An 11179-nucleotide genomic window follows, 5' to 3' on the forward strand; every position below is an offset into this window, starting at 1 on the left:
TATTCCCTATGGTTTATAAAGCATGAAATTTCTCTCTGTAGTCACCCTCATTTTTTATTCTTGTTACAAAATAAATCTGGTCTCATTAAGAAAGCTTGTATATAAAGCAATATTTTGTGCCAATGCAATGTAAAACAAATGCAAACATTTAAGAAAAGCTGTTATGTTGAGCCTTTCAAAATTTCTCAGTTAATGGCTTATGACATTTTAGTTTAAAGTAGAGACATTTTGGGGCGCCTTGGTGGCTCAGTTGGTTAAGCTTTCGCTTTCAGCTCAAGTTATGATCTCAGGGCCCTGGGATCCAGCCCTGCACTGGGAGCCTGCCTCTGCCTCTCCCTCTGCCCACCCCTGCCCCACCTGCTCATGCTCTCTCTCTCTCTCTCTCAAATAAATAAAGAAACTCTTTTAAAAAATGGAGACATTTTGTATGCCAAAGTGCTAATTTTCAAAACAGAATCACAGAACTGTTATTAGGCTTCTTATAGATTATGTTAACTCTGTCATTACCACTTTATGTGATCTGGTCTGAGACATTCCTTACCCAAAATGTTAAAAAAGAGGGTCTTTATTTTTTAATCTTTGGGTCTTGAGGATATTTCTCCTATCATTAAAAAAAAAAAGAAGTGTGAGAGATCTAACCACTTGCTAACCTTGTCAGTTAGCCTTGTATGTTAATTACACATCTTGGTTTGCAGAATTAGCTGTCAAGAATTTTTCAGTAGTGGGTCTAACATGGGGGTCTGGGGTGCCAGTGAGGTCATCATAAAATGAAAGAGAAAGAACAGTGAGAAATAGGGAAAAATCTCTTCTGGATAACCTTTTTGTATCTCCCTAGCTCTCACTCTTAACAGCATTCCCTCCCTGCTCCTGACCTTCTTGTCCATTTCCAAATACATGTTTCCCCAAGCCTAATCTACTGAAAAGTAAAATTATAAAAATAGCTTTTCTGTTTATTTGTGCCATAACTTTTTAGATCCAAACTACTTTATTATATTTTTCCTTTTCTGACTGCCTCACGTGTGAATTGGATTTTTCTATTTAGAATGCCTAAGAAATCTAAGAATGAGTGTTAAACTATGGAGAATAAGAGACTGATTTTCCTTCTCAGTTGGATTGTGTTCACAGAAAATGAAAGAGAGCCTCATATTTATCATTACAAAACAAAGCAAAGCAAAACAAAAAGAAACGTAGTGGCTAATTAAATGGGAACATTGTTGGACTCAGATGACAGGTTTGAAAAGAAAGCCACAGTCGCAGAAACAGAGTGATGTGATGCACTTCACACATTCCACACTTAGAACGTTTCCTGGTATGAGACATAGTACTTTCAGCAAAAGTAGACTCAGCAAGACTCTGCATGGTGTGAGTAATGCCACTCCTTAATCTGCTGCTGGCATTGTGGCTAAAAGAAGAAAGGCCTTCCACCTTCCTTCTGGCACTGATGGAAAGTTTGCAGCATTCCCAACTGGCTGACAGAGAGTTCAAGCACGAGGGCAGAGTCTCTAACCCGAGACTTCACTTCCCACAGTGCAGAATAATAGCAAGCAGCCAACAGCCTCAAATTATGCTTAAGATTTTTAGGAAGTACCTATTTCATGGTATTGGATTCTTTGAATTTGTGTTTAAGTGTGTAGAGCTGCTGTTCCTATAAATCTTTTTGTTCAGCTGATGAACTGTTTAACAAGGAAGATGTCATAGCAAAACTAAAGAATGTTGATCTTATCCATACACAGTGGAGTTATAGATCTGCTAAAGCTGTGAAACTTTACCCTGCCTGTTTATAGTCATTAAATTCAACTCTAATTTTGTAACTGGGTTGGGTCTGTTTTACTAAGTAAAGCCATCTGTTGGTTACCAACTTGAGCAACTTATATATGTGTATGCCATGTATATCGCCCTATCATCTATCTATCTATCTATCTATCTATCTATCTATCTATCTATCTGAAATGCCTCTCCCTAAGGAGCACAGATCCTTTAAATAGTATTCTGATTGGAATCTAATTAATATTTATAATCATAGCTAAACACTTCCCTGAGAGATTTAGTAGACAATACTAAAAGTAGGTCACCAGCATCTAAGTCTGCTTTATCCCCTCTTCACAATCCCTGTCAAATCTCTGTCTTCATTATTTGTAATAGAGTCCTTTATTTGATTTTACTTGCTTTCCTTGCTTTTCTGAATTCCTAATGAAAGGTGCAGAGCAGGGCCCAGAAAAGTCCACCAAATCTCTTTGGAGAAGCTAACCTTCATTGGTTCTTCTGTAGCCATTCCAGTCTGGCCTATAGAATGGAGTGACAGGATATTTCAGTGGTGTGCTGATAAACATTTACAACGAGTTCTCTGAAAATATAAAAATAACTGATTTGTAGCTTTTGACAGTCTTAATGGTGTAAATATTCTCACTATGACAGATTTCAAGCTTCCAGTATGAGTTGGTAAAGGATGGGCACTGGCACAGTGTTCTAATAGTATTTCCACCATACAGATGCATTAGACATGGGTAGCCTCAAGAGCATAGATTGTAGTAAAATGTAGTCAAATAATTAGGAAGGGATGCATTTTGATTATTTATTACCTTTGTTTTAGCATAAGTTGCCTAATTTAAAGCTTATACAGTGTAATTTTTGAAATCATGGATGTGTCTAGCAATCAACTTGCAAAATACCTAAAAATTTAACAATTTGCTCCTGAAAACTTGTATGGGATACTTCTAGAAGTATCCCTTGATGTCTGTTCATAAAATATTGCAGGATGATCATTAATTATAGTTAAGAAAGGAAATAAAAGGGGCACCTGGGTGGCTCAGTTGGTTAGGCATCTGCCTTTGGCTCAGGTCAGGAGCCCGGGGTCCTGGGATGGAGCCCTACAGAAGGTTCTCTGCTCAGCAGAGAGCCTGCTTCTCCCTCTGCCTGCTGCTCGCCCTGCTTGTGCTCTCTCGCTCTCACTCTCACACTCTCTGACAAATAAATAAATATTTTTTTAAAGCAAAGAAATAAAAACTTCAAAGTCAGAAAAAGCAGTGTAGTTTAAGGTCGAAAGGTCGAGCAAAGTGATACTTGGGAAAATGGGTCCCAAAGTCAGAAGCAGGAAAATTAGGGAACTCATAAAACTGTGTGTGGTCCTTTCCTGGGGGCTGCCATAGCAAGATACCACAAATCTAAAGTGTGACTTAAAACAACAGAAATGCAGTTCTGGAGATGAGAAGTCCAATATCAAGATGTTGACAGGGCCATGTTCTCTCTAAAGCCTTAGGGAAGGATCCAGCCTCACCCCTTGTGGCTTTTGCTTCCCAAGTATTCCTTTGTTTGTGGCAGCATAGTTCCAACCTCTGCCTGCATCCTCACAAGGCTGTCTTCCCTCTGTGTCTGAGTCCCAATTTTTCTCTCCTCCTAAGGGCACAGGTCATATTGGGTTAAGGGCCCTCCCTACTCCAATATATCTTAACTTAGCAATTAAAACTACAAGAGCCCCAGTCCCAAGTGAAGTCACCTTCTAAGGTAGCATAGAGTTAGGATTTCAACGTATCTTTTTGGATGGAGACACAATTCAACTCATAATGTTGTGGTGTTTGGTCATGGAGGTTCACCTCAGACATGAGGTTGTGAATAAAAAAAAAGAACTGGCACATTCTTTTTAGTTGCTATCCTTTTTATATTTGGCAGTGCTATAGAGGCAGCCCTGAAGGCGTAAAGCCACAGGGAAGAAATAGACAACAGACTGTCTCAATCAGGCAATATGCATTAAAACTGACAGTCTAATTTACTCTTTTATTATTAATCACCTGTAAGTTAGATATTAATAGCTGTTAGGTTTTTTTTTTTTAAGTATGGTTTTATAGGCTGGAAAACTTTGATCACAGAAACAGCCTTATCCTGCAATCCAGTGGCATAGTCATGGACATAATTCATATAACCGACCTTTGATATCTTTCACCAAATATCTTGATGGTTTCTAAAATTGAATTTGAGGTAGGCTCTAATAATATTAGAGTATAAAAAACTAAGATAAACATGAAAAACCCAAAGAAATATGTTATTTCTATGTCTTGGTTTAGAGGCAATCTTATGAATTTGCTTTGAACATGTCTTGACAGATCTTATTTGAAGCATTGATTTTTTAACAGCATGGAAGCCAAGCATATTGAACTAGAACCCCAGTGAGGGTAGAGAAAAGCAATGTTGAAGACTCACAGAGAAGACTGTATCTAAGAAGGATAGCGAGAACTATGCGCTTCCACAAGGGTTTTGATATATATATATATATATATACATATATATATATATATATATATATCACATGCTGTAGAATTCCCACCTTTGGGATCAATGCCCGTTTCTGGTGATGTCTTATGAATAGCTCATTTCCTGTCCATATTTTAGGCTTCTGGCTTCTCCTTATTCTTGGTGTTACAGGTATAGAAGGAAAGGTCACACTGGCTTTCAGAAGTCTTGGGAGGGAGAAAATGAGGTATGAAAGTTTTTATGTGTTTTTTTTTTAACTTTAAAAAAAGATCACAGAGATTCTATATAAAGGCACACATGACTTAGCATTATTTGGGCATTAAAACTCAAAAACTTCCCATGTTAGAATTGCAAACCTTAGTCTTACAGCTTAAGAGGATTACTGGACAGTTGAAAGTTAGCCTTCTTAAGCTATTAGCTAGCATTGCTGCATTGGAGAGAATGAAAGAGTGAGACCGAGGATGTGATTTTCTTTCAGAAGTAGGTGGGATTCAATGAGAGTACTTTTGTGACCATAATGAGACAGATTGAGTATGTGCATCTTATATAAAAGATAAATACTATAATGATGTCCTCAAAATATTAAGGCAGATAGTTACTGGTTATTATAACCATTTGATGAATCAGCAAGAACCTTTAGAAACAGAAAAATACTTTAAATCAAAATAGCACCAATCACAATGATAAAATAAAGTGAGAGAAACTCTGAAAATACTGGCTATAAGAGGAGCTGTGATGTATTAAACGTTATGATGGACTCTTTACATGGTTTATGTAAAGAGTCCATCCATGGTTTATGGATCCTCCAGACACAAATGTTACCAATCCTACTTTCATAAGATCATAAGATAACTTCAGCTCCAAGAGGTGAAGCTGCTTCCCCAATTCTACACTGGCATCAGTGTCAAGCGGGGAAGGTGAGATTTGCCAGTTATAGTTATATACATCATTATAATATATATATATACACACACACACACACATATATATGGTTTTATGTGTATACATATATATGGTTATATTTTATCCCCAAAGTTTTGTTGTTTTCATACCTACAAATGGGCTGCTAAGGCTTTCACTGCAGAACATATATTTTTGGTAAGCCCACACTGAGTTACTGCTTCTAACATTATTGGGAAATTCAATTACAAGTGAGGTAGTGATAAAAACTAAAATAGAGATAAAAAAAAAAAGAAAAGAAATCCATTCGTGATTCACTTATATTCAATCATTAAGGGACATTAGGATTTCTAGATGGCTAGTCTCATTCTCTGCTTTTTATTTCATATTATCACTCCCTTCCGCATGGGGCCAGTATTTGAAACTTAATCTGGCCCTTGGTGGACCCCAGATCTGAAAAGAAGTAAAAATTAATTCTTTGGTTCACAAGGTGATGGTCCTAAAAAACACTGGCAATGGAGGAGCAAAGCAATCATGAAAGGGTGCTATATGAAAGCTTGTGCAATAATCAGGGTTGGGTAGGAGGGTTTATGACCTTTTGGTCAGTGAGACTGCTCCTTGCCAGTGCCAAGGGCATGGCAATTTCATAGGGGAAAAAAAGCTTAAGTTGTCCTGCCATTCCAGAAGATAAAAGGCAGCTAAGCTGAGAATGCCATTGCTCAACCTCTTCTCTCTTTTTGTGATTTTCCTGTACCCAAACACGTGTAAGAGCTGATTTTGAGGTAGCTGACCAGCAGTTCCATAATAAACTTTGGCTGTGGTATTTCAAATACTTCAATGTGTATTTTAGAACATTGCTAAGTTGACTTAAATTCCATCACGTTCTATCAAAAACTCTTCATATTTGTCTTGAGATTGTGAGTCAGTGATGGCTCCGAGGGGTCGGTTGAAGAGATGTAATCATAGGTGTCTGAGATGCTATAGCATGCCCAAGCAGGTGTGGTCACTCTGCTACAACAGGAACCAATCATTTGATAGCTGTGTAGAAATTTGGAGCAGAAACACTTCTTACTCTCATTCTCATTTCTCAGTCCATTTCGGTTTTGTGCTAGAGATGATTTACAGGGTAGTGGGATCCTGAAAAGGTGAGTCTTGATTGCTTGTATGCGGGTTGTTACAACTCCTTTGCAAGAAAACCTCCTTGCAAACAAAGTGTTTGTTCACTAACTTACCTCAAATTTCAAAACACCTGATGTGACTATATCTAAGGTGAGTTAAAAAAAAACTGTTGGTATACCTGTGAATTGGTAAAATTCTAGAGGGCCAGTGATGATGTTTTAAAATCAGGCATACCGTTAGACTCAGCAATTCATTCTCTAGGAATTTATCTCTAAAAAGGTCATCAGCAATACACAGAGAGATTTATTTATAATTATGTCCATTACCAAATCCAGAGAGAAAACAACCGAGCTAGCAAAAGTTGCTACATAAAATTCTGGCAATGAGGAACTAGTTAAATAAATTTTGTAGGACCACAGCTTGGACAACTCTACAATCAATAAAAAGGAGGTGATAGCAGAATACTCAAAATGGAGAGGATACTATTACCAATGTATTGTTAGCTGAAAAAAAAACTTAAAAAATGCAGGTTTCAGCAACATATATATATATGTGTGTATACACATGTGTATATACATAGGCATACATATACATGTATAGAGATATATAAACCAGTTATAGAATAGATATGTTTATTTATCAAATAATGAAGTTGTACTGTGGAATGAGATTGTTAGGGGTTTTAATTTAATGTCTATGTTTTTCCATTAATTTAAATTAATTATAAAAAGAACTTAGAATATCACTTTTAAAGTTTCTTTTTAATGCTTTCTATTTTATTCTTAACTGTTTATGCAAACCTTTTATAACAAGTAGGGTCTTTCTACCTAAGAAATTAAGTAGAATATTTTTGAAGTGAATCCCAGGTGTTTTAAGAAATAAAAATGTCATTTATTGAGTATGTCTATATCTTAATTATAGGGACTCTTCTAGGGAACCTTTGTGAATACTAAATATTAAAATCCTAACTCTATACAGTGTCTATAATATTATCATTCTCTGGCTACTTTGTGGCAGATTTGCATTATACCTCCCCCATAATGAAGTATGTGGCACAGTATAATTTTGGAATAGCTCCTTTAAGTAGAGAGCAAAGACAAACTTTAGAGACTGGGCAGAGTTATTGCCTGACACAATGTGGAAAAACAGTCAAAACAACTACATGTGACTTTTATGAAATGAGTTCTCTATATTTTTCATATATGACCTAGCAAAATTATATTCTCCACAGCATTACTGCTGAACTTTAAAACAAACAAACAAAACCCTTTACCATTCAATTTCGAATATATTAACTAGAAAAGAATTCAATACATGAATTTTCAGGAACACTTTAGCCTGATTATTTGTTGTGCCATATTGACTTGAAGATAACCGGGTAGCGGATATTGAGATAAAAGACAGTATTATGGGAAAGAGTCAAGGCCAACGCCAGAGTGTGGGGACTTGGTTGGAAGCCCTGTGTCGGGAGAGATAGATGAGTCTCTGGGTATGTGTATCTGGGCATGTGGGAGGGAGACAAGGTTGAGAGGTGATGGGTCATTAAGTATAACTGCGGGTACTACATAATTTTTCCCTGTGGCTGCCCCTGAATGCACATGTCTTCCATATTAAAGGTTTGCCAAAAATCTCTTGATGACTAAAATCTCTACGTCCCGGTCTGTATGAAGGATTTCTTAACCCACAAGAAAATTGCATTAAGTCCTAACTCAGTGAACTTGTAACCCTTGTTAATACTCATTTCTTAAGCATTAGAAGAGCACCTTAAATTGGATTATTTTCAGTCCTTGTGTAAGAACTGTAGTAACATATAAAAGGCCACAGAGTTAATTCATTTCTTCAAAATGCTATCAACGCCAGACAGATTCTTCAGGCATTTGGGTCAGGGATTCAGTAAAAGAATGGTTTAGTTGATATATAACCTGGCATTACATCATTCCGAATTGTGTATGAATAGGGATTATAAAAAAAGGTTTGTTAGTTTGCTGGAATGTAGCCTCCGTTTTATAGAACTTAAGTTTCCTGGTGTAATGCAATATCTTTGCTTTGTATTATAGCACCATTCCTAATTATGTAAGCGTACTTTGTTTAAAACAGTGTATAAAGGCCAAACCATATTTGACTAAGAAGGCTGACATTGCACATTATTTAAAAAGGCATTTTAATATAGCTATAGAAATAAGAAAAAGACGCACGAAAGGATTACAGAAAGTCTTATTTCACTCTTTTATTCCATTTCCCTATGTCTGACATCAAGTCTCTTCCCTTCTTTACTCTTTCGCTCTCCAGCTAAGCTTTCCATTGAGTTTCCCATTAATTTGTTTCCAGTTTCATCCAGAATTATATTTTAGTTTCTTCTGCTTCTATTTCAATGACAAAGAAAAAAGATATGGAAATTTCAGGCTGTAAATATTAATTTAAGAATCCTCTCCCTGTTCCCTTTTGCCATAGCTCTTCCAACTTTTTCTCCCTCATTTTTGTCCCATTTCTCCTTGACCTATCTTTGCTGCTGTCTTCTCTCTCCGTCCCCTTTTTCCTCCCTCCATTCTCTCTCTCTCTCTCTCTCTCTCTCTCTCTCTCTCTTTTTTCTAGAAATGAGTGATGTCCTTGTGCTGACTGAAGTAGATTTAATGTTGTTTCCTTTTAGGAATGTTAGGTAGCACTCACTGAGTACTTACTCTGCGTGTCATCAGGTTCACAACTCTAGGAGGTGCTAAAGTTGTGCTCATATTACAATTTGTGGCTTAGCTAACTTTTGAAATTTTCCCATGACCACACAGTGAGGAGTTGTGTTTTATCTCAAGATAAACACTCTTCTAACTCCAGAGTCCATATGCTTAATCATTATCGAATGTTTTCTCCACTTTTAATCAAAGTCCCTGTGATCAGGTCCTTTCCTTCTCCTTGGTTGTAGCTCTTTGCAGATCTGCCCTAACCCAGAGAGCCATGTATCCTTGTCACACAGCATCACTTTCTCCCTCTTTTACCTATTCAGAATCCTGTTCTTATGTTCATTGAAGTTCATAGAACAAATCTATTAAATCCAGTAGGGGATGTCAGTTTCTTATTTTATAGTAAGGAAAATAGAGGTTCTTGGTTGGCAGAAGAAAGCTCAGCCAGTCCTAGGTTTTGTTTCTCAGAAAATAGATCCTGTGCTCTCTGTGTTGTTTTGTAAGTGGATATGGGCGACCTTCCTCTAGTCTTCTTTAAGATCCTACAAGGAGCAGATACACCACTTCTATACGAATCAGGCAAAAATGCACACTTCTGCCTTTGATCTCTAATTTATAACTTCATGTAAGACTGGACAATAACCAAAAATTCTAACAACCACCATCTTGTTTTATCCCCACAATGTGACAATTTTACCAGGAGTTTATGTGTCCTTTTAGTAGCTTAGGAAACATAAGTACCTAAAGATGGTGAGTAACTTAACGAAAATAATAATTTAACATCTTAAGTACCTTCCCTATGCTCTGAACAGAACTCGAGGTTTGCTTATCTCTAATACAATTCTTTTTATTACCTCATGCTACATAAAATCATCATGTCTAAAATTAAATTAGACAGTTTCCTCAAACTAGCTGTTTTCTGTACTTTTTCATTTAAATGGGTAGCACCACAACTTTTAAGGTCAACCTCTCTCACTAGTTAGAAGTTTAGGCATATTTACTATGCCTCTATCTTTTTCACTCCTATGTTCAGTTAATCATCAAGCCCCACTGATTTTTTTCAATAAAAATATTTTCTATTTTGGTGACATGGCTATATTGTTCAGGTTCATCATTCCATGGTTACATTATCCCAATTAAATTTAAACTGATTTTCCTTCCTTATGTTTCCTTTCTCATCTGCCTTGCATGATGCTTTTTCTAAGTAGTTTTTCTAAAAATGTTTTTTATCATCTTGAGAACCTGTAATGGCTCCATTGCCTCTAGTCTCAATTCTGAATTATTCATTCTAACTGCATACTATGACCTCCACAGCATGAAAAATGTCTTTCTTATTCAACATAATGTCCTGTACCATCATAAAGCAAATTTCTTATTCCAGTTAGAATAACTTCCACAGTTTCACATATATATACACACTCGCACACTGCCAGTTTCAACCACTCTGCCTTTGCTGATAATGTCCTTCTGGTCTAGAATTCCCCACTTTTTTCTTATATCTTAGTCCATTCTTCAATATCTAGAGCCATCTCTCTTGCCTTTCAATTCACCTTCCCTTTCTACTTTTCTTCATCAAACATTGCTATTTCTATGTTGAACATTGTGCTAGGACAAAAACAAAAGACACATGTGAAAAACACATAATCCTTGTGCTTAAGGAACTCATAGTCAATGCATCCAGAATGCCTGCAATGTAACCTCATACAAATGTTGCCGTGTGGTTGCTTCATTCTGTGAATTCATACTCTACTAACAATTGTCATGATTTTAATGATAATCAGGAAAACAAATCAGTAGTACACCCATTGTGCAAAACAAAGCATCTGGCTTTGAAATTCTAAAAGAAATCTTATATGATTCCTGATCAAGAGACTTATAATTTATTTGGGAAAGCAGTAATATATTAATAAGTTTTGAAATTCAAACATGTATACAATAATTGACAAAATGTGACACAAATAAAAAGTGATCAAGGGAGGAAATTATGGGCTTGAAAGTTCAGGAAAGACTTTACAGACTAAAAGGGACTTTAGTTTTTTGTTTTGTTTTGAAAAAAAAATACAACTACAATAGTGGCTAGATGGGAGCAAGATGTTTCATACCATTTGATTCTATATTGTCTTCCAGTGCATTCTAATTCCTTTATGGCTGTGAGTTCTGACTCACCAACTTCCTGGTAGGCTTCTCCAGGATGGTGTGTGTATCATATGTTTGTTGATATCTCCTAAGGTGTACAGAATGAC

The sequence above is a fragment of the Nyctereutes procyonoides genome, unplaced genomic scaffold (assembly GCF_905146905.1).
Source record: "Nyctereutes procyonoides isolate TBG_1078 unplaced genomic scaffold, NYPRO_anot_genome, whole genome shotgun sequence".
Lineage (NCBI taxonomy): Eukaryota > Metazoa > Chordata > Mammalia > Carnivora > Canidae > Nyctereutes > Nyctereutes procyonoides.